At 41.1% G+C, this 27,679-nt stretch overlaps 1 protein-coding gene across 1 annotated transcript in view; it reads left to right on the top strand.

Annotated features, from left to right (window-relative positions):
- Positions 1–2,201: 2,201 nt before the first annotated feature.
- The window catches only part of LOC147302384 (E3 ubiquitin-protein ligase Midline-1-like), a 128,952-nt gene continuing 103,474 nt past the window's right edge, over positions 2,202–27,679 (top strand). The window contains exon 1 of the mRNA XM_086283664.1: positions 2,202–2,321. The gene's annotated coding sequence lies outside the window, so the exon portion shown is untranslated. The remainder of the gene's footprint in view (positions 2,322–27,679) is intronic.

Raw genomic sequence — 27,679 nt, 5'->3', positions numbered from 1 at the left:
CTTGCATAGAAAGGTGGCTATATTGGTCACTGATTTGTTTTTGTTTTGTTTTTGAATGTCAGAAATGTATATTTGTGAATGTGGAGATGTTATATTGGTTTCACTGGTAAAAATAAATAATTGAAATGGGTATATATTTGTTTTTTGTTAAGTTGCCTAATAATTATGCACAGTAATAGTCACCTGCACACACAGATATCCCCCTAAAATAGCTAAAACTAAAAACAAACTAAAAACTACTTCCAAAAACATTCAGCTTTGATATTAATGAGTTTTTTGGGTTCATTGAGAACATGGTTGGTGTTCAATAATACAATTATTCCTGAAAAATACAACTTGCCTAATAATTCTGCACTCCCTGTAGTGACATGCAAAGCTAAAAACAAACAAATATGGATAACTTTGTTTGCTAATCTTAACAAAAGTATTACTAACAAAGGTCATTACTATAACATACATACAAGGTACAAACTCCTTGGCTACAAAATGAAGCCAAAGTTGTACACAGGGTTAATTTTAGTCGGGTTTTTTTGGCTACTCATCATTGTAAGTGATTTGATATTACCAGACCTCAACTCAGCCAACAGGACTCCACCCTGAGATTGTTCTCTCCATGGTGTTTGTGACTTTTGGATTCACCTGATAAATATCATGCTTCGTACTTCCACTTTAGTAAGTTAAACTCTTGAATGTTGTCATGGGTCACCTAGCATGAATAACTACATGTGTGCTGCACCCACTGTTAATTCACCTTGCTAACCAAGCTTACTGGCATTAGCTGATAGCTTAGCACTTGCTCATTAAAGTAGGGTCACTTCTGGCATAATGCAAATAGCCAAAATAACAATGTTGAGTTTAAAAAAATGCAAAGTTCAAAATCTGTTAATGAGTTAATGGAGGCTACGCCCTTCCATTATTCAGTCTGTGACAGATTCCAAGACCCAGCGCATTTTTTACTATTTATTTCAACCGTCTTATTTTTTAGTGTATACATGATAATATAATGAAAAATGGCTTACTTTGCATCCAAAATTCCATACTATGCATTATATACTCAATATCCATATACAATTTAACACAGCTTTGACTGAAGATCTGCAGTTAAAAAATGACATGTTACAATCAATGATACAGAGAGTTGTGCTGCCAGTAAGAGGTGTGTTTCCATGGTAACCCAACTTCATTTGAAATGAGCCGAGTGCTGATAAACAAAGTAGAATAAAAGTAGAATATGCCTGCAAATGTAAGTGGAAGCCATTTATTTGAAGGCAATTAGAATGAAACTACTGAAGCTGGATTTAAAAACATATTAATGGATTAGAACAATACCATACCTGGATCCTGTTGTCATGATCCTGTCCTTCCTATTAAAGTTAAATTCATCAAAGACTTTTTTCTCTGACAGGGGTACACATCAAATTTTAAAACTAGCAATCAACCAACTGTTGATATTACTTTTAAAGACTCCAGTGCTCATAGTTTATCTGTATTTTTTCAGTTGCAAAACAACTGCTGATCCTGCTGCGCTCTGCTGTCGTTCCCCCGGGTGGAAACTGTTAAAAGTTAAAAGCAACTCAAAGCTGTAGAAAACTGCAGACAGTTCTAAAAATTGAAGCAGTTTGCATCATCTCTTTAAAGAGGATGAAAAAAAAAGTGCAGTATGATCAGAAACAGAGTTGTAGGGGAAACTGGACACATGCCACTGAAAGAGATTTATCTGCATTTTCCAGAGGACATGCAGGTTTTAAAAAATAAATAAATAAAATCTTATGTTTAGGGCAAGCTTCCAGGAAAGGTGTGATAGAAGGGCCAAGATGCTGGATATCATCTCCTGCCTCTCCATCCATCTGCTGCGGATCAGACCCACAGAAGGCAGCCAGAAAGCTCAATGTTCCACGTAATGGAAGCATGAGTTTCCCAACCGCTGGACAAAGCACTTGCAGCGCTGATTTCCTCAGCTCGCTTCACGCTTGCCTGAGCCTGAACACATGTGGAACCCAAAGGCACGGGTTGGTGGTGGGGGTGGGGGGGCAAAACTGAACGGGAGGAGGAGAGGAGGGGAGATGCAAGAAAAGATCCAAAGTGTTTTGATTTGCGTCTATGCCGCGGTGTGTGGACGCATCAATCTGTCTCCTCTCTTTCTCACATTTCTTTCCCATCTCTCTAACTCACTGTCTCTCCTCCCCCCCACCACTACCAACACCACCCTCACTTTCTCTCCATCTCTCTCTCTTCAAGGTTACTCACTATTGTTGTCTCAGGCTGGAATCACTGCCCGCTTCTCTTCTTTACTGTCGGACGACCATGTGAGGCTCTTGAACGTAAGTGCCTCTTTTGTTGCTTAATTCACTTTCTCCAGGACCAATCCTTTAGAGGCAATAGGTTTAGGGTCTTTTTCTTTCTTTCTTTCTTTTTCTTTTTTCTTTTTATTTTTTTACCTCATAGCACATTCACAATAGGATGTCATACATCAGAGGGGTGGAGTGGGTCAAAATGGGGTGGGGGGCGGAGGTGGGGTGGTGGTGTTGGGGGCTTGATTCCTCCATGTGGTCTAAGCGTGGCAGTTGAATGCACGTGCATGCTGATGTTATTGTTTTAAAGTGGCATTTTTGATTTTTTTGGTTCCACTTTGGTTTGTGCCTGTTTGAGTAGCTTTGTATTGCCTGTGAACTTGACATGCTTTAGTGTAGCACTGATTTACTGCGAGTATTGCACTTATTTAGACAAGAATAAAAGGCAAGTATGAGAACACAAAAAAACCAAACTTAATAAAAATGTACCTGTTACAGAATTATTTGAATAAAAGATAACTGCTAATTAGGGATTTAAGTGGATTATTAACTTGTGTAATCCTATACAACAAAAAAATTTGATGAAAGTTGATAAAGACCATATTTTATTATTAGCTTATTAGCTGTACCCTGCATTTACCCAAAGAGGCCTTTGTTTATGTCATAATATCAGCCAATTTAGTCCCTTTTCTCCATGTATAAGAGCCAGTGGACAAATTGCTTGTTTGGACTCAATTATAATGGAAAACAATGTTCCACATTTGAACTGGATACCCTGTATGTATTATAATGCTAAATCTCCTGCTAGTCATTATAATAGGCTTAGTTTGTAGGCTTCGTTAGTCTCTCTTGGACTCTGGGTATTACAAGTTAAAATGTAGCTTCTGCTTTTGTTAAAAAAAAAAAAGAAGCCCATCAGAGTACATATAGCACCGAATGAATGAAAGTCTTTGCTTTTCAAGGAATTATTTAGATAGACAAGTCAAGCCAATGGGTCTTCTAGGCGCTAAATGTTGCTAATGCTAAATAATGTAAGCCATGATTGCAATGCAAAAGCAGTTATGTGTTCTATTGTGCTTGAACAGTTAGTTCCTTGGAATGCGAACCTTTCTTCAAGCAGATTCTTCTGTAATGCGTTCTCCCACCCCGATGTGCATCACACGTAGTCACCCTTCTGCAAAGATTAAAAAGTACAGTTCAACTTGAAACTGATAAGTAGTTCAGCTTCCCTCAGGTCTACATAAATTTGTGTAGACTTCAGCATTAAACAGCCTCTGATGTGTCACCGCAATGCAATGTGTCTGTAGGAAGGTGCAACAGAAAATTGATAATGAATAATACAAACAGTGCCCATACACAGCTATGAATTATAGACAGCTTTGCTAAGCTGAATGCTAAACACAGAAAACTGTAGTGAATGTGTGTTTACCTATGCTAATCTTTTGGTTGTATTTGTTATTGCCTGGTTTAGGCATTGGGGCTGAGTTGTTGGCACTGGGGTTAGGGTTAGGGTTTGAGGGTATGACTGCCTTTTTTTAAAGACCGGCATACAAACACACAGAGATGTTAACATTAAATAATGATGTAAAATGTATTCAGTTAGTAGGATTTCTCTGTGGGTGATTGAGCAAAGTGTATCTACAGTTTACTACATTGCGAGATAAATGGAATCTGTTTTAACTGTGGTCCAAAAATGACATTAGCAATTCAGTTATATTCTCAAGAATTATGTCTTTTGGGTGTTTTACATAATCTAAACATCTTCTGAGCTATAGTAGTAAACTGAAAGGCTGAAACCTTTCTTATAGACATTCTTTGACAATCACAAACATTAGAATTGCTGAGATGATTCCCCACAAGAGCAGCTATACTCTCTGTTCTTGAAGAATTGCATATTTTATTCAGTCAGAAGGCTCCAATGCTGCTCATCTTCTGTAGATGAGATTTTTGTGAGTTCTGCTAGTGTATTGACCTTTTACTTCAAGAAGGTTGAAATGTGTCATTGTTCATTTCTAACTGAGCCAACAGCGTTCTGTGGCTATTACTGCTTTGGTTGTGGAAGTAGTTGTATTTCATAACATTCCTACTATCTCCCTCCCCCATTATAGATGCCATGCACTCAATTCCCTTATCAGTGCTGACATGGGGAGAGGGAGGTGCTGGTGAATGCAGCAGGATGTGACAGTTGCATACCTGGAGCTAGTAGCGCTGAAGTAAAATGAGGTGAAACCGTATGAGTTAAGTTTGGATACGTGACACAAACCTGGAGCAAACGAGTGACTTTCCTGGCTTGTCACAGTGAAGTGTACAAGTATTGGGAGAAAACCCAAGATGGCAAGTGAGTGAATTAAAAAGTAGAGGCATTTGCGTTTTTGCCATAGGTAAAATGAAACCAAAGATGAAAAAGTGCAGTTCTTCATTTGGACACTTCTGGGTAATTCTGAAAGTGTAAGAGGTCTCTCCATATTGCTAATTTCCACCTTCATGACAACTGGACTAGTAGTGAAATTTTTTTATTAGTCACCCATTTCGATTAAGGCTGAAAGTTTAAATTAGTATTGATTGGTGTCTTTGTGTTTTGACTGACAAGTAAATGCCAAAGCTTGTGAATTTAGCTAGTAGCTAATGTTGCACCTCCCCTAATTTGAATCACTGAACTAAACCATGCTTTTGGTATCAATGCCTTTTAGAACATTGTTTATGAAATTATGCAGTAAGGGATATGACTTTCTGTAAAACACAGCTGTGAGTGGTGAGTGGTGAATGAACCCCTAGAATTCTGTTTCTCTAAGACTTTAGTCACACAGACTTAGAGGCCAGCTAGCGAACATCTAGCAAAAACCAGTGAGAGAATAATGAGAGAATAAAGTGTATTCTTTGACTGGTTGCGAGTGGTTACTACAGATTCTGGCAGCTGCTGTGAAACTGAGCGCTAAAGGCCTGTTCAAACAGTGCTTATAATAATAATAATAATAAATTTTATTTATGAGCGCCTTTCAAGTCACCCAAGGACGCTTTACAATAGGATAAAACACTTAGTAAAACAATAGCAGAATAAGAACAATAAAATAAAAGCACAAGATAAAATGAACAAACAGTGGATTCACAGTGAATATGCAGATTTGAACAGATGAGTTTTGAGTTGGGATTTAAACTGGGGGAGAGAACCAATATTTCTTATTTCGGGGGGCAGAGAGTTCCACAGCCTGGGAGCAGAGCAGCTGAAAGCTCTGCTTCCCATGGTGGTGAGGCGGAAGGAAGGTACAGTAAGCTGGATAGAAGAAGAAGAGGCCTATCAGATACCCATTGGTAAATGCTGGGTAATAGGGAAGAATGTGTTCTGTAGTTGGTTTCTAGAGATTGCTGGCAGTCGCTAGCATGGAATTGATGTCAAAGAGTTATGCAATGCTACACCAAAAGCCTCCATGCAATTGCACTGGTTAAAAATATTGAAATAATTTGGCTGTAGTTTATGTTGCACTCTTTCAAGTTTTGCAAGTGCTTGGAGTGTAAAGTTTGTATTTGCAGATATACAAACTGTGGGCAAGAACAGTAAACTGCTAGCAGCCAATCTCTCTTTGCAACGAATTTCAGTCAGCATCAGCCAGCAACCACTCACAGCCTGTCAGGGAATATACATTTGTGTCCCATGATTTGTCCAGTGCTTGCAATCAAAACCTTATAGCGTTACCTGATAACTTTCCTGGTTGCTAACCTTTCTACACGTTTCATTTTGGGCTGCAAAACACACACACAAAAAATCAATGCAAAAGAACACAAAACAATATGAGACCAGTCATAATGCTAAAGTTGAGGTTTAAAAGCTTGAATCTATGAACCAATGGGTGATATTTAGCTCTTGTATATATGTTTTCTGGAGGTTGTAACAGTCTGTTAATGCTAGCTATTCATTATTGCTATATTCCGCTACAGTTTCTGGTTTTTCTGTCAGAAACAGATTTTTTTTTACTATGAAAATATAAAATAAACAATTGAATATTACTTTAATGTGGCATGAAACTCTCTAAAATATTTCTCCTTTTGAAGTTTAATTTTGACACACTCTTTGCCATATTTGGAACCCAGCAGGGTCTCATGCTAGAAGGCCTTGGCATCAGCGACTGCCAGTGTGTCCAATCTTTTCATGCCCAGCCAAACCCCCCACATTCCAGCTATAAAATCCCATCCATCTTGGCATTCATGTTTCAGCTCCCCAACAGCAGAATACTGGCTCATAGCCACCTCCTTGTCTTACACTAAAGCTCAAGAAGATCAGTTTGAATAAAGAGAGAAGACAGAGGCTTGAGTTTGAGGAGAATTAGGAGGGAGGTTAAATGCAAGTAGAAGCTTTTTATTTGTAGTGGCCCCCTTTATTCACCCTGAGGATACGGGACAGGATGAAAGGATTGGTTTGTTCTATGGGTGACCAAACATGACACTTGAATGTTTATCTGCATAACGACAAAGCTAAGACGAGCCAAAGACACTTAGTAATGAGATGGACTGCGAATTACAGTCAAGTGTCCTGTTCTGTTCCGTCACTGTTTAACAGCTTTTGCTTGCCTGCAGCTTTGGCTGTGTTTGCTATTCTCATGTAATGGCTGGCTCAAATACAAGATGTATTGAGAGAGGATGAATCATAAAGTTTTACTATTGTTAAATAAGCTAGGAACCTTCTATAGATAGCATTATCTCTTTGAGAACATCCACAGAAAGCGACTTTAAACAATTGTTAACCTGGAAACCAGGGTTCGTATCCTGTTTGGGAACTTTATGTTTCACACTGTAATTTGCATTGATTTTTATGTACCATTTAGTTTCAGTTTAACTTGTTGTTTGGTTGGGTTTAGATTTACTGCTTGGTTACATTTACTGAAAAAAGTTGAAAAAAGAGATCTTCACAAAGCATTTGTTGGATCCATCTGCAAAACAGGTAATGCTTAAAAACTGGGGTACTAGCTGTAGTCAACCACTGTCTTCTCTGTTTCACTTCATCCCATTCATGTCACTATACCAGACCTGACCACTGTGGTTCTGCTGTTGTTGTCGCTGTTGTATTTTTAATGTAATTATCAAAAAATACGGCTTGCTGTGAGATCATTTGCAGGCTTGTCTGTATGTTGCACCAGTACAGTTTATGGATGCAACAGGGTGGAAAACATGGCATCAAGTTCACAGTGAGCATATTCGTTCTAATCAGCCAGTCACACGGCAGAAACCCAGTCCATTTAAGAATGTGGACATGGTCAAGCCAACCTGCTGAAGTTCATTCCGAGTACCAGAATCGGTAAAAAGGGCGATCTGAATGACTTTGAACTTTTGGTTCATGCTGCCAAACACACTGGTCGGAGTATTTCTAAAACTACTGGGATTTTCCAGCACAGCTACATCTAGGGTTTACAGATAACAGACCAAAAAAGACAGACACATTCAGTAAAAATGACTTGTTCATGGCAGAGTTCAGAGGAGAATGGTCAGACTACTTTGAGCTAATGCATGGAAGGTAACAGTAACTCAAATAACTATTTTGTGCAACCAAGGTATGCAGAAGAGCATCTCAGGTGCTACAGTAGCAGAAGACCACACCAGGAGCCACTCCTAGCTAAGAAAATGAATTTTTAATCATGTATTTGTATATTTACTTGTGTTCTTGGCCAGTCTCTCAGGCGTAAGCTTTATTGCATAGTTCTGTGCATCACTTTGTGCTTTTTCTGCTAATAAAAACATAACAAACAGGCACCAGGTGAGAATTCAACACATGTACTGCAATATATTGCAGTCAGGCTCTCAGGTATTCTGTATTGCTTTCACATAATTACAATAGTCTTAGCTTTCCTCAAGTAACACTGTCCCTGCACCCATTCTGATATGATTTCTTGTCCATTTTGTTTGTAGTACTTGCCTGCGTCCAGACAAGACAGTCACAGTGGACAGCCTGACAAACAAAAACTCTTTCTAGAAGCAATTCTGGCTTCTTGTCAGTGATTCTGAAACATCACTGCGCATTCCACAACTCCAGTTTTCAGTTCTCCTCAGGTTAAGAGCCTTGGTGTCATCCTAGACAGTTCACTTTCCTATAAATCTCACATCAATAATCTCACCCGTTCTGCCTACTTCCATCTACGTAACATTAACAGATTGCTTCCTTCTCTTTCCACCCAGTCTACGTCCATTCTTGTACATAGTCTTGTTACCTCCCGTATTGACTACTGCAATTCTCTTCTGCATGGTCACCCCCAAAAATCCCTCCATAAGCTTCAACTGGTTCAGAACTCTGCTGCTCGCATTATCACCAGAACCCCCTCCTACCAGCACATCACCCCTGTTCTTCAGGAACTTCAGTGGCTCCCTGTGAAATTCCGGATAATTTTCAAACTTCTTCTGCTCACCTTCAAGGCCATTCATAACCTCGCTCCTTCTTACCTTTCTGACCTGTTAACCACCACTTGTTCTGCCCGTTCACTTCGTTCTTCTTCTTCTATCCAGCTTACTGTACCTTCCTTCCGCCTCACCACCATGGGAAGCAGAGCTTTCAGCTGCTCTGCTCCCAGGCTGTGGAACTCTCTGCCCCCTGAAATAAGAAATATTGGTTCTCTCCCCCAGTTTAAATCCCAACTCAAAACTCATCTGTTCAAATCTGCATATCCACTGTGAATCCACTGTTTGTTCATTTTATCTTGTGCTTTTATTTTATTGTTCTTATTCTGCCATTGTTTTACTAGGTGTTTTATCCTATTGTAAAGTGTCCTTGGGTGACTTGAAAGGCGCTCATAAATAAAATTTATTATTATTATTATTATTATTATTATTCATCTCGCAATTATGCTGAAGTATTATCAAAATAAACTATAATTTCAATGTTCACCAGGACATGAAAAGTGCATGTATGGAACCAGCAGTCCAAAAACCTCTGTGGTAGCCTTTTCCCCCTTCATTTTAAATAAAATGAGAATAAAATAAAATAAAAGAGACCATGTAAATACCAACAGAAGGTAATTCGGAGTGACTCCAGCAGTACCTGACACTGTTTGTCTTGTCTAGTTTACCAAGTCTTTGTGCCTGTGCAGTTTAGTATGCCATTGATTAGCACTGCAACACTGTGCGCATACTGCTGCCAGCATTAATTGGCTCTTTGATCAGCTGAAGCTCGGAGTCGGTGTCTGGACTACAAGTAGAAGGGGGTCGATGTGTCCTCATGGAGAATTCATAAACTTGCAGAGGGGTGCAGAAGTAGCCATTCTCCGAGCCTAAAAAGAGCAGCTGAACATTAAAGAAAAATATGGTCAGAAACAGGCAGTATTATCACTGTATCCTGATATCACATTGTGGATTTTGGTTAAAAGGTCCCCCAACTTTTAGGAGAGCCAGTATTCAACTGTAGAGTTCTGATTTGTAAGTAAAATAGTGAGAGAGCCAGTGTATATATTTCTCAGTGAAAACAAATATTTAAATATATTTAAATATTTATTTAAATTATTCATTACTCATTACTATAAATTCATTACTATGAATGAAGAATAACCCGTGGGTGGATGGAGATTACTGTCACAGTGCAATCTGAACATTGTGGTGTACCCGCCAATTCATTGTCAATACGACAACCAATAATGTAAGAATAACAAAGGATTACACTGTCCAAACACAAAACCCATTCCAGAGACTTGCGACTCAGATTTCATTTTGTTTGGTCTGCATTAGGGGAAAACCAGAATAGGAATGTGACTAGTCAACAGTATCACAGTCATGTAGGAGCCAAGCTATGTTGGAAAAATGCAGCAGAACGAAAGAAAAAGTTTGCTCTAGTTCAACATCCCTTCCCTGCACTGGAAAGGTCTCTCAAATTGTATTGTATTGGCTAATACACTGTAATGCATTTGTGCATCTTTACACCCTTGAAAACAAACACATTTTAACACTGTTTAAACTACCAATGCCCGCAAATTATCAGGATGGTCTTTTTTTATGTGGGGGTGTCTTTCTCTGCTGGATGCTGATGTGGGACCAGTTTGTGACACCAGTGTTCTTTGCTCCAAAAAGGAGCTGTGTCAAGTAGTACTCCCTATGCAGCCTAATTTCGTCTTTACAGGTTCATCCGTGTCACACAGTGCTGAGAATTTCTTGGATATTAATTCACCTTATTATGATTTGCATTCATTAGCATGGCATACATGAATGCAAAAAGAATTATGGTGCATGTTTTCCTGAAATAAATTCAGTGAGGTTTATAAGTAATATTTAGAACTGTATTTTAGTGGGTCCTATCGATATGTAGGGTCTTCACCTTACAATATAAAGCATCTTGAGGGTACCGTTGTTGTGATTTGGTGCCTTGCAAGTGATTAAAAAGATGCCTAGATATCAGCGTAATATTGGTATCTGCTGATATCGACCCTTTTAACTGATATTGTGATTTTGACCTGTTAGTAGGGATGGGTACCGGTGTCCGGTGCCATGATGGCACCGGTTCTGACATAAACGGTAGTAACCAGACCGAAAAGCAGCGCACATTTCGGTGCTTTATTTCGGTGCTTTTTTTTCCTGAGCTGTGATACCTGAGGTGGATCGTCTGGCTGAGTGGTGCGACAGAAACAACCTGCTGCTTAACACCGAGAAGACCAAGGAGCTCATCGTGGACTACAGGAGGAATGCTGACCCACATCCACCCATCCACATTAAGGGGACGGCTGTGGAGCGTGTGAGCAGCTTCAAGTTCCTGGGAGTCCACATCTCCGAGGATCTCACCTGGACGACCAACTGCTCCAAGCTGGTCAAGAAGGCTCACCAGCGCCTCTTCTTCTTGAGGACTCTGAGGAAGAACCACCTGTCCTCAGACATCCTGGTGAACTTCTATCGCTGCACCATCGAGAGCATCCTGACCAACTGTATAACAGTCTGGTACGGGAACTGCTCTGCCTCGGACCGGAAGGCGTTGCAGAGGGTCGTGAAAACTGCCCAGCGCATCGCCGGAGCACCACTTCCTGCCATAAAAGACATCTACAGGAAGCGGTGTCTGAAAAGGGCTGGGAAAATCATCAAAGACCCCAGTCACCCATCACATGGACTCTTCACCCTCCTGCCCTCTGGGAGGCGCCACAGGAGCCTCCGGACTAAGACCACCAGGTACCGGAACAGCTTCTTCCCCACAGCTGTCAGACTCCTGAACTCTGCCTCCTGACATCTGACCCACGTTAAACTCATGGACTGAACATACACACACACACAATGGACAACTGTACCCTCAAACACAATAATAACATGGACTGAACCACCACTCACAACCACTAGCACTTTATATAGCCTCTGTAGAAACTATCTACACCCTCACTTATCTTAACTGCACTACTGTATAGCTCTGTGTAAATAATCATTCTGTACATTCGATAATCTTTAATCCTACAACTGTTTACAACTTGCATAGTTCCCATTTCTGTATAGCTGTATATCCCAGATTCTGTAAAGTTATTTATTTCATTTCATATTCTGTATAGTTTTTCATATTTATATCCTGTTCATATCCTGTACATAGCTTGTACTCACTACAGCCTGTACATACTTATAGTTATAGAATATTCACAACATACTTCATACCGTGTACATTATAACATACCATAATAGACCCATTTCTGTAATATACTCACATATCTATATTATTGCTAATATATATTGTAATATATCTATATCACTAAAGCACTTCTGGATGGATGCAAACTGCATTTCGTTGCCCTGTACCTGTGCATGTGCAATGACAATAAAGTTGAATTCTATTCTATTCTATTCTATTCTATACACTTCTAGCCAATCATTTTACGTTTCCGAGGATAGTAGGCGGGTCCAGGTACGTACGTTCTTTTAGAGCAGAGCTACAGATTAAAATGCCCAAGGCAAAGCGGTCAAAAGTCTGGCTGTACTTCACAGCAAAATATGCAAACTCAGCAGCCTGCAACAAGTGCTTTAAGCTGATACTGTGATACTGTCAAAGGAGGTAACACCTCAAATCCGATGAAACACCTGGCGACGCATAGCGTTTTTTTAAAAAGCCGAGAAATGCGCCGTATTTGATAGCTTGCTGCGAGACCTCACACCGAGCACATCTACTGCGGGTGGGTTGCCTGTTATCGGACCCGGAGTTAGCAACATCCCCCAAAAACCCGAAGAGGAGAGTCCTGGCCCCTAGCCCTGCCAGTGTAGTGATGTAGTGATGACGGATGATGATGGCAGCAGCAGCCGTTCTTCTCTGCGTGAGTAGCTTAATGTTGTTCGGGTGCAATTTACGTTGGGTAGGCTAACCACGTTATTACATTAATGCATGTAAGGTGAACTAGCAAACATCATCATAGCTACATGCGGCTGTCTTCTTGTTTGATGGCAGATACTCCCTTCACCCTGGCCAAAAAGGCTAAAATGACCAAAGAAAAAGAGGGAAACAGCTAAACATGAGAGGTTTTTGGACAAAGTTTGTGTTTTTTCCATTGTTTAAGCACTGCTTCCAGCCAAGAGTGATACCATATATGCCCCACAGCTGAAGAAAAGGCTAACATTGTTATCTTTTTACAAAAAACCAGCTGAACATGAGAGGTTTTTGGACCAATTTTGTGTTCTCCATTCTTTAAGCACCGGTTTGAGCACCGTTTAAGCACCGGCACCGTTTCAAAAGTACCGATTTGGCACCGGTATCGGATAAAACCTAAACGATACCCATCCCTACCTGTTAGCATATAATGTTAAAATAAAGAAAATACTTTTTTTTGTTTTTTTAAGAAAATGACCTCCCTGATTCAAATATCCAAAAAAAAAAAAAAAAAAGACAAGACAATAAACAGAACAAAATAACACTTTTTATATCCCCAGAAATTGCCACTGATCTTGTGGAAATACTAGCCCGTATTTAAGCTCGTAATAGACCTTTGAGTGTTGCCTGACAGTAAGAAGGTCTTGGCTGCAACCTTTTCTCTGGGTCCTCCACCTTCCTTCCACAGTCCAGAGACATGCAGTTAGTGATTAATCGAAATTGCCCAAAGGTGTGATTTTGAATGTGAAGGCTTGTTCTGTGTGTTAGCCTCGTGACTGCTTATCCAATATACCTGTCCAAGGTGTAATTGAATATTTTAATGGTTTCCTTTTTCCTGTCCAAAGTGTACCCAGCTCTTCACATAATCTCAGCTGGGATAAGCTACAGACCCCAAACCTAGTTGGACAACAATTAAAGAAAGCAGATTGATATGTAAAGTTCTCACTTTTAAAAAAATCTGTGTGACAATTAGGTGTTTTCTACCAACAATCAAGAGCCACAAACAAAAAAGTTGGCACCACCATGGGATGAAAAATTTGATGGGCCCACTTACATCAGTGGCTACTGGGAGGGGCTACCAGTGATCGCAAGACACAAACCACAACTTTTGTCAACAATCCTACATAATGATCTCCAACCAATAATGGAAACATGTCCTGGTTCTCAGGAACAAGACAATAAACAGGGATGAACAAATTCAGCTTTGAATGACTCCATTCCCCTCACCACCCAACCAATCACAACAGATGGAGCCCCTCCCCGACCCTTGTTCTGAAAGAGGTTTCTTCCTGTTAAAAGTTTTTTTTCTTGCCCCTGTCACCAAGTGCTTGCTCACGGGGATCGTCTGACCGTCGTAGTTTTCTGTATTATTGTCCTTACTTTGCAATATGAACCACCTTGAGATGACTTTTGTTGTGATTTGGTGCTACAAAACTGAATTTAATTTTTGTGAGGTACTCAATCTATAAGTCGATTTGTATTAATGGGAGGTGATGCTTCTTCCAAGCAAGAGTCAAACACTTGAAAAAAACACTTTCTTTTAGCGTCACAGCTGAGAATGGATTTCTTTTGTGCAAACAGATAACATGAACTGAGATATACAAAACTGTGCATTCCAAGGGATGCAGTGCTGCTATTGGCTTATAGATTGGCATGTTTGGGTGAGTTTTTTGGATAGTGGCAACAAAACACACACACACACATAAGTAGTCCCACAGTGTCTCTCTGTAAGCTTTGGAAAAGTGCTGCGGGTGGTTTATTGATTAAACCTCTGAGGTCAGTGTGTATGTGCTGGTGTGAGTTCGTGAGATTGGCCCTGCGTGTCTGTGGCTGGCACTATTTATCTCTGCTGATGTTAGAAGAATAGAGACAAGGTGTTGGCCCAGCCTGAGGGGACAGCTCCAGCACGATAGAGAAACAAGACACGTAGAGAGGGCAGGCAACCATGTTGGAAGCAAATGTCATTCGCTTTAAGAAGCATCGTCCCCTGGGATGCACCTGCATGCGCAAACAAAAACCTCCCGTTTATCTCCCTGTCTGAATAATGCATTCGAAGTGACTTAAATAGGTGGGTCTGTCTCTGTCCAGCTTCCCCATAAACAGCTGAAAAGCAAAGGGACCAAAGTCACGTTCCTATTTTATGTGGACAGGTTTTTGGTTCATTGATTTACTTTTACAATCTAAAAAAATCGAAATATTCCTTATGTGTCTAAGCGAATCCCTCAAACACAGAACTGGAATAGGCTATAGTCTCTGATAATTCTGCAATTCCTTATCCATTAGGCAGATGATCAACTGTGATTCCCCCTTAAAGCAGCAGTAGAAGATTATATATTACTCATTTGCAAGAAAATATGTTTGGTTACTTTCCTTTTGGCAGTAGAAGGTGGGGCATAATGTGCACATATGTGTCTGCATTTCCACGAGTAATAGAGTAAATAAGTACCTGCAGCAGTTTACAATGCCTTGCTATTGCACCAATCATCATTCATCAAAAGACCGAGAGATGAAATGGCAACACAAATAAAGTAAAATCCATCTCTCTTTATTGGAACTCCATATTGTTATTGTTGCACTCTGCTGGAGCAACTTTGGAGAATTAACTGTTCAAAATCTCTCTTATTTATCTTATTCTGGCCCTCGCTGTCAACCATTGGACATGTGAAACAAGCAAACATTAGCTCCTCTCGCTTTAGGGTAACTTTCTGATTGGTTGAGCCTCAAAAAGAAGGTTTGGGGAGCAAGTGGTGTCTTTGCACCAGACAGGGAGTATTTAGAGCAGCCTGAAGGCTGAACTTTAAGCTTTAGGCTCACGAGCATCACCTCATTATTTGAACCCCCCACCATCATGTCAGTTCCACTTTAATACCAATTCAAAATTTATTCACAAGCAAACACGATTAACAAATGTTGTATACTTCTCTTTAAATTTTAAAAGGCAGAACAAACTTGTGTGTTTACATTTTGATCACATATCGTGCCTTGAAGCTGTAAACATTGTCAAAAATATATTTAGGATTTATTAAAGCCCAGACGACTTAATTAATAATTCAGCCCATTAATGATCCAACTGAGAGCATCATTTATTCCATTCATAATTAATCACTGTCTCATACTGCCATGCTGCCATCACATTGTTTAAGGCCCCCCCACCTTCCTTCATACAAAATGCATGCTCTTTGATTAATGTTCCAGCTTTCGATTCCTCTCACTGACTCTATTTCATAGTCATCTGCATCCCCAGCTAGCATCTTGGATTCTTTTTATTGCCATAGAAGATGTGTACTTTTTTATGCGGTATGAGCAAAGCGAGTTGTTCCCGATGTGTGTGCGCGCGCAAATGTGTGCTCTTCCTGTCACAGGCGATGGCAGTCCCATAAATCAGAGTATTTTCTCACTGTTGGGTGGACTATAGTACATTAACTATTGCATTACATTAACTACCACACACACATGAACACACACACACATGTAATCACAGAGCAGCATTGCACTGCAGGGTACAAGAGCAAAGGGAGGTTGGAGAGCCTGACTTTCACTTATAACTTATTCATGCTTCACGCAGTCATTCGGCACACCTGTGAAAAAGTCCATTTTTTTCACAGTGGGAATGCTCAGCTAAAGAAGCCTTTGACTTTAAAATGACAACTTGCTCCTCAATCATCTCCACATAGAATTTCCTATGACCTCTGTTAGGTCTTCAAATGATGGGAGCTGCAATTTTTTATTTCTTTATTTTTAACCCAAAGTAAGGTGTGCACTTCTGTTCTCACAGTCGGTATCAGTGCTCCAGCTGGTGTGATGTCATAGTTGGCTGATTGAATCATTGGCCAGTCTGGAGAGAGTCATCTTACATGATATGCAGTTACACTTTCAATCTGTCCATCATGTTTTTATTATTTTTTTTGCAGTTTTCTTTAACTTTACTCCAAGTAGTTTTTATTCCAGTTGAGGTTTCCTAATTAATGCATCTATGAACTTTGTCTGGGTAGTTTCTGTAAAGTTACAAATGTTTTTATAAAACTTAACAGATGCAGTTTGCAGCATTTAATAACCCTTTACAGCATACTTCATAATTTCCATCCAAGTAATACAATACTTGTTTTAAAGAATTTATAAGTAGACAATAATATACACAGTGGTTCCATCTGAAATCACCAGTCAGTCACATGATCACATCTCATGGAAGTAGTAACCAATCAAAACCATCTGTTAGATTGATAATGTCAAACTCATTTTACATCAGGGGCCACATGCAACCCATCGTAAGTGGGCCAAACCACTGAAACCACCCTTTCTGTCACTGTGAAGATATTTAACTACACTTTTAAATTCCTGAGATATCTTAATATAAGAAAAAAGAAGTGCAGCTTTAACAGCATTTCTGAGTTTTTCCACATATCCAAGAAATGCTGCTGTGGAAAATGAAATAAATCTGTTAGCATGAATAAATAAATGTGTAAAATTACAGAAAAAAAGTTCTGGTAGCGCCCCGGTAATTACTAAACTGAACATTTTTGTTAATTGTTTTTTTATTTATTTATTTATTTTTACTGTGGACCCAGTGGGAAAATTCACAATGCAGGAACACCAGCAACACTTAAGGGAAGATGAACAACTTTAGTAATTGACCAACGCGTTTCGGCTTCTTTCTTTGACAGATTTCTGTGAAAAGTAGAGCTCCATAATCTTGTGATGCATATTCCTTTTGCAAGATGGAAAAAGGCTATCCTAATAGTTCACAGGTTGTATAATCCAATATATTTAATATTTAGTAAATGTACCTAAAGTAAATATACTCATGAAATGACTCTTTTTTGAATCATATGCATGTTATTCCTGCAGCTGTTGATAGTTTTATTTAATTACATTGCTCAGTGCTTGATCTACAGGGTGGGCCATTTATATGGATACACCGTAATAAAATGGGAGTGGTTGGTGATATTAGAGCCCTGTTTGTGGCACATTAGTATATGTGAGGGTGCAAACTCCTCAAGATAGGTGGTGACCATGGTGGCCATTTAGAAGTCGGCCATCTTGGATACAACTTTTGTTTTTTCAATAGGAAGAGGGCCATGTGACACATCAAACTTATTGGTAATGTCACAAGAAAAACAATGGTGTGCTTGGTTTCAATGTAACTTTATTCTTTCATGAGTTATTTACAAGTTTCTGACCACTTATAAAATGTGTTCGGTGTGCTGCCCATTGTGTTGGATTGTCAATGCAACCCTCTTCTCCCACTCTTCACACACTGATAGCAACACTACAGGAGAAATGTCAGCACAGGCATCCAGTATCCGTAGTTTCAGGTGCTGCACATCTTCTAGACGGCAATGGTGGTAAAGCTTAGCCTTGGTTTATTATTTACTTCTTAGTACTACCTCCAGATGTGGTAATTTCTGGCCCCATCTGGATGCCACTGAGATAAATGTGGAGTCCAAAACCGGTAGGTGGTCTGTCTATCTTTTATATACAGTCTATGCTTAAAAGGCAATTAGGGCTGTTTCATCAGTTATGTTGGACCCTGAGTGTTGATCTGAATTGCCAGGGGCTTTTATTGAACAACAGTATTTGACTGTTGAAATCTTTTTCATAAATATCACATTTGATAATCACCAACAAATACAAAATATAGCATATATTAAAATGTACCAGGGTTATAAACATGTAATTGCTACTGTCTCATGTCATCTATGGTAGCATAAAAAATGTATAAAATGTTATCAACACTAGCAATTTACCAGCTGTACTCTCAGTGCTTATGAGGCACTGACATTTGCTGTACTTTATCATCCAAGTTTGTAAAGACCGTCATTTACTGTAGAATGTGCGGTTCATGAATTATACAATGAGGCAAGGATGAATGGTGAGCTGAATGGGTGCGACATGCAAGTAGAGCATTATCGACGGATGTGTTAATGTACTAATTAGAGGGTTACACGGGGGCATAATTAGGATTTTAGTTTGAAAAGCTCCATGGTATTCAGCTGTGCTTGACAGGACAATAAAGGGAAAACACGCCGACCTTCCTCTCGGCCACAAACGGCAAATATCTTAAACTGGATTTCGTTTGTAGCCTGGGCTGAAAGGAAGGAGGAGTGAAGAGAATTTTTATGCCTCATCACACCCTCATCACACCCTCATTCAAGATGGCAGACACACTCTGCGGTACTCTTGCCCCCGTGTGAGAATTTTAATAGATAATGCAGCGATGCCTGAACAGAGAAACAAACTTGGTTGTGCGTGACAGCGACCGCCCGAGAGCCGGCTAATGCTCACCAAGTGGTGCAGAATATCCAGTGACCTATTATGTGCAGCTGATGCTTTTTCCTCTTTAAACCTTCCCAAGTTGCATCTTGATCTAATAAAACTGGATTGGTATTAGTAATAGGAATATAAAAAAGAAAGGCAGAATGATCTGATCTTTTTTGCTCTTTGCTACTTAAAAAAAAGCAGGATGTTACTGACCCTTAAGCTGATTCATGAATCAATAACAAATGGCTTAAAGATAGCCCCGTTTTATGGAGGTCTTCCACACAGTTTTCAGTGTCTCGGTTTATGAGAGCCTGGTCAAAAAACTGTCCAACTTTATTACGTTTGACAGAGTATTAATGCTGGATTGAGCCTTTAGGCAGGTCAGAGAAATACGCCTTAGCATCATGGTGCTGGGTATCATTTAAAATTTACTGATGTGAAAATGATGCTTATATTATGAAGCTCCCTGACTTCTTTTTTTTTTTATACAGGCCTTTATTCTGTGACTAGCATTATAAATTGAAATGACTTCCATTTGCTGATGATACGAGGTGCAGGCGAAAGCTCCGGTAAAGCCGAAGCTTTTTGACTTTGAGCTAAAATGATTTTGTCTTATATGCCAAGACAGATTTTCTTTTTTGCCCAGGCACAATGCATGCAGCACAGCCAGCTGTAACAAATAATGAAGTTGTGGTAGCCTGCTGGTAATAAGCAGCTCTTATTTATTCAAACTGTTGAACTGAAATGCTGAACAAAGACAAGACCGTTGGAGGCTATGAACCAAACCAGTGGTTTCGTTTTTTAGTTTTGTGGCTAAACTCCTAAAACGCTGTCAATCTTTTGTTCAAAATAAACATTTTTGACCTTTATTATTGTTATTATTATTGTTTTAAAGATACAGACATTTCTTGTCTTAGTCTTTTTTTGGTGAAATTATGTGATGTCATAGCGTGCCAGCTGGTACTGCAATGGGTTGAAGGCAAGCATCGGGGACGGGAGTCCTTCAGTGACAGTTTGAGGCCACACTGGGTCCGCTGACAGCTAATGATGATGCTGCCTGACACCCATATGTATGCATGTGTGCGAGTACACTTATGTGCACATGTCTATGTTTATCCCCGTTTGCCCGTGTGCAATACGGGTGCACATTCGTGTGCAGGCTTTTGGGGCATTTATGCTTGCACGCTTCTCTGTGCATAGGGGCATGTTTGCATTAGCCCAGATGATGTTCCAGTGGTGACAGAATGACCTTGAGCTCTAGCTGTTGGGTAATGTGCCAGATTTAGACAATGGATCTAGAAGAGAGGATGTTTAGTACCCCACATGAATAATGTGGAAAAGAACTGCTCTGAGTCTTATTTAACTGTAACCCTGTTTTCAGAATCAGAATCAGAATACTTTATTGATCCCTGGGGGAAATTATTTTTTGTTACAGTGCTCCATTATAAACCAACATTAAGACAAGACAGACAATATGCTAACTAAGAATAGTACAATATATACATATATATACATACATACATACATAAGTCACTTATAAATAAATATTTGGAAAAGAAACGTGTAGTTGTAGCAGCAAACAGTGTGTTAAGTGGATGCGTTGTACAGGGAGATGGCCACAGGCAGGAATGATTTCCTGTGTCGTTCAGTGGTGCTTTTCGGTAATCTCAGTCTCTCACTGAACGAGCTCCTGTGACTGACCAACATGTCATGGAGTGGGTGGGAGGTGTTATCCAACATTGTCTTTATCTTGGACAGCATCCGCCTCTCCGACACCACCTTGAGGGAGTCCAGCTCCATCCCCACAACATTGCTGGCCTTACGGATCAGTTTATTAAGTCTGTTGGCATCTGCGACCCTCAGCCTGCTCCCCCAGCATGCAACAGCATAGAGGATCGCACTGGCCACAACAGACTCATAGAAAATCCTCAGCATTTTCTGGCAGATGTTGAAGGACCTCAGTCGCCTCAAAAAATAGAGACGACTCTGGCCCTTCCTGTAAAGTGCTGTGGTGTTTTTAGCCCAGTCCAGTTTATTGTCAATGTGTACTCCAAGGTATTTATAGTCCTCCACAATGTCAACACTGACCCCCTGGATTGAAACAGGGGTCAAGTGTTTCCTGGTCTTCCTGAAGTCCACGATCAGTTCCTTGGTCTTTGCCACATTGAGCTGCAGATGATTCTGCTCACACCACGTGACAAAGGAGTCGACCACAGCCCGGTACTCTGTCTCATCATCCCTGCTGATGCATCCAACCACCGCAGAGTCATCAGAAAACTTCTGAAGATGGCAGGTCTCTGTGCAGTGGCTGAAGTCTGTGGTGTAGAGGGTGAAGAGGAAGGGGGAGAGGACAGTCCCCTGTGGTGCCCCTGTGTTGCTAATCACCTTGTCAGACACACACTGTGGGAGACGTACATATTGTGGTCTTCCTGTCAGGTAATCAACAATCCAGGACACCAGAGAAGCATCCACCTGCATCGCTGCTAACTTATCACCCAGGAGGGTTGGCCTGATGGTGTTGAAAGCACTGGAAAAGTCAAAAAACATGACCCTCACAGTGCTCGCCGGCTGGTCCAGATGGGTGTAGACACGATTGAGCAGGTAGATGATGGCGTCCTCTGTTCCGAGACGAGGCTGATAAGCGAACTGAAGGGGATCCAGATGTGGTCTTACTATGGGTCGCAGCTGGTCCAGGATGAGCCTTTCCAGGGTCTTCATGATGTGGGAGGTCAGTGCCACGGGCCTGTAATCCTGGGGGCCACTGGGACGAGGCGTCTTTGGTACAGGGACGAGGCATGATGTCTTCCACATCACTGGTACCCTCTGCAGACTCAGACTCAGCATAAACAGTTTATGAAAGACTCCACACAGCTGGGGGGCACAGGCCTTGAGGACAAGGGGACTCACTCCGTCTGGTCCAGCAGACTTGCCTGAGTGAAGTCTCCTCATTTGCATTTCAACCTGGTATTGAGTGAAGGTGATGGGTGGGGGAGGGGTGTCAGGAATCTCACAGGAGGCAACATGTGAAGAGAGAGGCTGGCACAGTGGTGTGGCTCTGGATTCCAGGCTGACTGCAGGTGAGGTTGTGGGGGTGGGAGCAGACACTGTGGTGTCGAATCTATTGAAAAACAGATTCAACTCGTCGGCTCTATTCTCACCTCCCTCAGCTCCCCTGCTGTTGGTTGGCCTGAATCCAGTGATGGTCTTCATGCCCCTCCACACCTCTCTCATGCTGTTCTGCTGGAGTTTCCACTCCAGCTTCCTCCTGTAATTGTCCTTAGCCTCTCTGATCTTGTCCTTTAGTAACACCTGGACCTTCCTCACCTCCTCTTTGTTGCCCCTTCTGAAAGCCCTCTTCTTGTTGTTGAGGAGGGCTTTGATGTCCTTAGTCACCCACGGCTTGTTATTTGGGTAACAATGAACAGTCTGAGCTGGAACAATGGAGTCGGTGCAGAAAGTTATGTAGTCTGTGATACACTCAGTAAGCCCATTGATGTCCTCGGCGTGAGGCTCACAGAGTGTTTCCCAGTCGGTCACCTCGAAACAGCCCTGTAGTTCCGCTATTGCCTCCTCTGACCACCTCCTAACAGTCCTGGTGGTCACAGGTTCCCTCCTCACAATTGGCACATAGCGGGGGGTGAGGTGAATCAGGTTATGATCTGACCTACCAAGTGGGGGGAGGGAGGAGGAGCTGTATGCATCCTTGACGTTGGCATACAGTAAGTCTAAAGTTTTCTCTCCCCTGGTGGGACAGTCCACATATTGTTTGAATGTTGGTAGTGTATTGTCCAGTGATACATGGTTGAAGTCACCCGAGATCACAATAAAGGCACTCGGGTGCTGAGTCTGTAGCCGAGCTATGGCAGAGTGGATAGTGTCACATGCAGCTGTGGGGTTAGCAGAGGGGGGAACATAAACAGCCACCAAGATGACGTGAGAGAATTCCCTGGGTAAATAATACGGCCTGAGTCCAACAGCACACAGTTCAGTGTCCGGGCAACAAATCCTTTCTTTGATTGTTATGTTGGCAGGGTTACACCACCGGTTGTTAACTAAAACAGCAAGCCCACCTCCTTTACGCTTACCGCTAGCGATGCTGTCCCTGTCCGCCCGAACAGTGTGGAAGCCTTCCACGGAAGCATTCTCATCGGGAATGACCTGGTGCAGCCATGATTCGGTGAAACACATCAGGCTACACTCTCGGTATTCCCTCTGACTCCGTACCAGTGCTGAGAGCTCGTCGATTTTACTTGCCAACGATCGCACATTTCCCATCACGATAGACGGCAGACACGGTTTAAACCTCCTCCTCGCTTCGAGCCTCCGCTGTCTCACCGTCACCTTTTTTCTTCTCTTCTGTCCTTGACCTCTGCATCCCCGATGTGTTTTCCTCCAAATTTCAGCTGGTACTTCTGCGGGCACTTCTGCGGGCCTGGACAGCGAGCCGGCCGGCATCAGGGCGATCAGCTGATCTCTGGAGTAAACAGTCCGTGCGTGTAGGAGATGTGCCGCGGTCCCGTTCCATGATAAAAGTAACAGTTCCACGGCCACCAGAAGAACAAAAACTCTCTCAATCCACATGATTGAGTAAGAGATAGAAAACGGAGGAAAATACAAGTCAGAAAAAAAAAAGAATACGTAAGAAAAAAGAGCTAAACTAAGAGAAAAGCAGGAGCGACTGTAACAGGCTGCACGCTGGTTGGCGCATGCGCACTATTTTTAATCACATCCAATGCCATGTCACGCTTGAAAGGAGATGTTCACAACTGCTCATGGTTCAGAGTTTGTTACTCAGCCTGACCTCGGTTGTCTCATTCTTTTTTTGTTCAGAACACACAAACAGCGGGGAATCAAAATATTGTTGTATGTCAGGCTTGAGTTCATCCAGTTCACGTACACAAATAGACGTGAGTGCAGACTCACCTCTGATTCTGTGCTATCTGCTGATTCATGTTGTAAATGTGCAACATTCAGTATTCTTCTTGTTTCTCAAATCGCATATGTCCATATGTACTCTTGCTATTTTGAGTGAATGGGTACATTCATGTACATGCAGTGACATATGGGTATGTAAGTATAGTATGTAGACTGAGCACACATTTTTAGGAAGACCTGTTCAACTGCTTGTCAGCACCAATGTTTAATCAGCAACTGTTTAAGTTCAAACTGACCATCAGAAAGGGAAAGAAAAGCTGGTTTAAGGGACTTTGAAAGTGGAAGGATATTTGGGCCTAGTTGGGCTGGTCTGAGTACAGGGTGGGCCATTTATATGGATACACCGTAATAACAATGGTTGGTGGGAGTGGTTGCTGATATTAAAGCCCTGTTTGTGGCATGTTAGTATATGTGAGGGGGCAAACTCCTCAAGATGGGTGGTGACCATGGTGGCCATTTAGAAGTCGGCCATCTTGGATACAACTTTTGTTTTTTCAATAGGAAGAGGGCCATGTGACACATCAAACTTATTGGTAATGACACAAGAAAAACAATGGTGTGCTTGGTTTCAACATAACTTTATTCTTTCACGAGTTATTTACAAGTTTCTCTTTGTTCACAGCCATTGACATGTTGAAGAGGTTAACACATGAGGAGCGGATCGAAATTGTGTTGATATCTGGCGGTAACCGGGTCATTGCAGCAGATTTCAATGCAAGACACCCTATGAGACCACCCATCTCCCATGCTACAGTTAGCAAACTGCTTGCTAAGTTTCGTGAAACTGGTTCAGTGTTGGATTTGCCAAAATGTGGACGCAAGAAAAATGTCACTAATGAAGAAACATCAGTGGCTGTCCTAGCTTCATTCAGCAAGAGCCCAAAGCGTAGCACTCGCCACATGTCACTGGAGAGTGGCATTAGTCGAACATCCCTTCTGCGGATATTAGCTACTCACAAATGGCACCCTTACAAAGTAACTATTAAGTCTAATATACCCTAGGTAAGCTATTGTACTTTTTCCATCTGTGCAGTCTGCAATTCTGTTGAAGAAAGATGCTGAATCTATTTAATTATTCTTGAAAAATAATTGAGTTCTGTGCATTTTTTTCCCCACACTGCATCAAATTAAAGTTGATTACGTCGATTAAGCATCATGAGGTGGAGGGTGGGGGGTTCCCTATTTTTAATTTTTTTTTGCTGGGAGTTTTAGAACACTATTAGTTAGGTTGCTTACTCTTTAAAATACCAGAATAGGGAGGATGGTGTAGGTTTAAGTTTATTAGATTGATCAGTATTGCTGAACTATGAAATATTTTTACATACAGGTATAACAGAATAGCTTTAGTGTTTGTTTTTTTGTAACTTGAGTATGAACTTATACAAAAAGCAGCAAGATATTAAAAAAACATTTTTATTGATTAAAAAACACACTATATCGGATTCACATCAGTATCGGCAGATATCCAAATTTATGATATCGGTATCGGACATAAAAAAGTGGTAACGTGCCATCTCTAGTTTGGTGTGGCATATGGGGTACAACGATAGTGGGTCCATTCTTCATCAATGGAAACCTCAAGGCCACTGGATATTTGAAATTGCTACATGATGATGTGTTTCCCTCTTTGTGCACTGAAGCTGGCACGTTCCCTGAGTTTTTCCAGCAAGATGGTGCACCACCACATTATGGGTGCCAGGTCCGAGCATTCTTAAATTAACAGTTTCCTGGAAAGTGGATTGGTCATCGTGGGCCAGTAGAATGCCCCCCAAGGTCTCCCGATCTGACCCCCTTAGACTTTTATCTTTGGGGTCATCTGAAGACAATTGTCTATGGTGTGAAGATACGAGATGTGCAGCACCTGAAACTACACAGCAAAATCTCCAGTGTTAAATTAACACTAGAGAGTGTCTATATGGGTCCACACCTCTGAGTGTTAAATACAACACTGTTGAGTGTTAAATTAACACTTTTGACAGTGTTATATGTTTAAAAGTAACCTAGTCAGTTTTGAAGATTAACAATGGCTGAACAGAGAAACAAACTTGGTTGTGCGTGACAGCGACCGCCCAAGAGCCGGCTAATGCTCACGTTCTCAGTGCTGATTTTCTAACACTGGAAAATAACTCAAAATGTTAGGAATATTCCAGTGTTAGAAAATCAGCACTGCTCAGTGTTAGCCATTGTTAATCTTCAAAACTGACTAGGTTACTTTTAAACATATAACACTCTCAAAAGTGTTAATTTAACACTCAACAGTGTTGTATTTAACACTCAGAAGTGTGGACCCATATAGACACTCTCTACTGTTAATGTAACACTGGAGATTTTGCTGTGTACGGATACTGGATGCCTGTGCTGGCATTTCTCCTGCGGTGCTGCTATCAGTGTGTGAAGAATGGGAGAAGAGGGTTGCATTGACAATCCAACACAATGGGCTGCACATTGAACACATTTTATAAGTGTATTTCAGAAAATGTTGATCTTCTGGACTTTTTCCACACAACCAAAATCTCTAGGGTTTACGGAGAATGGTCTGAAAAAGAGACACTATCCAATGAGCAGCACTTCTCTGGGGAAAATGCCGTCTTGATGCCAAAGGTCAGGGGAGAATGGCCAGACTGCATTGAGGTGATAAGAAGGCAACAGTAACTTGTTACAACCCAGGTATGCAGAAGAGCATCTGTAAATGGTTCACAAGATATCATACCTTTAAGCAGAAGAGCACACCAGGAGCCACATGTCAGTGAAGAACAGAAAAAAGAGGCTACAAGTCACACTGTCTCACTAAATTTGGAATATAGATGGTTAGAACCCTGGTCTGATGACTCTCAGATGGTATGGTCAGAGTCTGGCATGCATAACATGAAAGTGTGGAGCCACCTTATGTCAGTGGTTCAGGCTGGTGGTGGTGATGTCATGGCGTGGAGGATATTTTCTTGGAATAAAACCTTCACCATCTGAACATCCTCTAACACATAGGTGTCAAACTCTGGCCCGTGGGCCAAATTTGGCCCGCAGCCTAATTACATTTGGCCCGTGAAGCCATACCAAATTACTATTAGAGCTGGCCTACTGGTATTATACAGCTAATATATATATTGTTTAGTATTAAGCTTTGCTTGTTCCATATTTTTACAGTTTTTCATACAGTTTTTCAGCAAAACGTGTTTGAGTCCATAAGAAAAGATTCATTCTTATATCTGGAGGAATAAATATATTTCAATAAATATTAACGTTAGCCCGCGACTTTGTTCCAGTTTTGAATTTTTGCCCACTGTGTATTTGAGTTTGACACCCCTGCTCTAACAGGTTACCTGAATAACATTGCTGTTCCAGTAGAAGAGCATAGGATAACAGCAGTTTTAGCTAGCCATTGCATAGCAACCTATCACTGAGTTTGGTCACTAGCTAGCAGCAGCGTTTCATTGAAATACCAGGTGTAGGGTCAAATTAGTTAAAACTAAGACAAGTCACTGTCTTCGATTAGAGACAAACTCACATAATATGCAATATAATTTATTTTAAAATAGTGTGCACTACATGGAGTGTACTAACAGAGCAAATTGAGGCCCCACATCTGATTTGTTTGTTATTGGAACTACTCTTTGCTGACACAGAAAGGTTACTCTTGATCTATAGTCATTTTCTGAGAAAAGAGAGACTTTGCACTTAGTGTTTATCATGTTGATTTCTTTATCTCCTGCACTACCCCCCCCCCCCCCCCCCCCTCTTCTTTATCTCTTAATCTGTCTGTCTTGCCTCTTGTCCCTTCCTAATGTCTGTTTTTCGAGGCTTTTCTGTGTATTAGTTTTTCGCAGATTAGATCACTTTATTTACTGAGGTCACTTGACAGAGACAGATAGCTTCCAGGCTCCACAAGAGTATCTCCCAAAACACACAAAGG

Source organism: Aulonocara sp. 'chitande type north' Nkhata Bay, linkage group LG23 (genome assembly GCF_057382095.1).
Source record: "Aulonocara sp. 'chitande type north' Nkhata Bay isolate Kocher_YH1m ecotype deep benthic linkage group LG23, A_spYH_male_GT1.1, whole genome shotgun sequence".
NCBI classification, from domain to species: Eukaryota; Metazoa; Chordata; class Actinopteri; order Cichliformes; family Cichlidae; genus Aulonocara; species Aulonocara sp. 'chitande type north' Nkhata Bay.
This window is presented reverse-complemented; position numbering and strand designations above follow the sequence as displayed.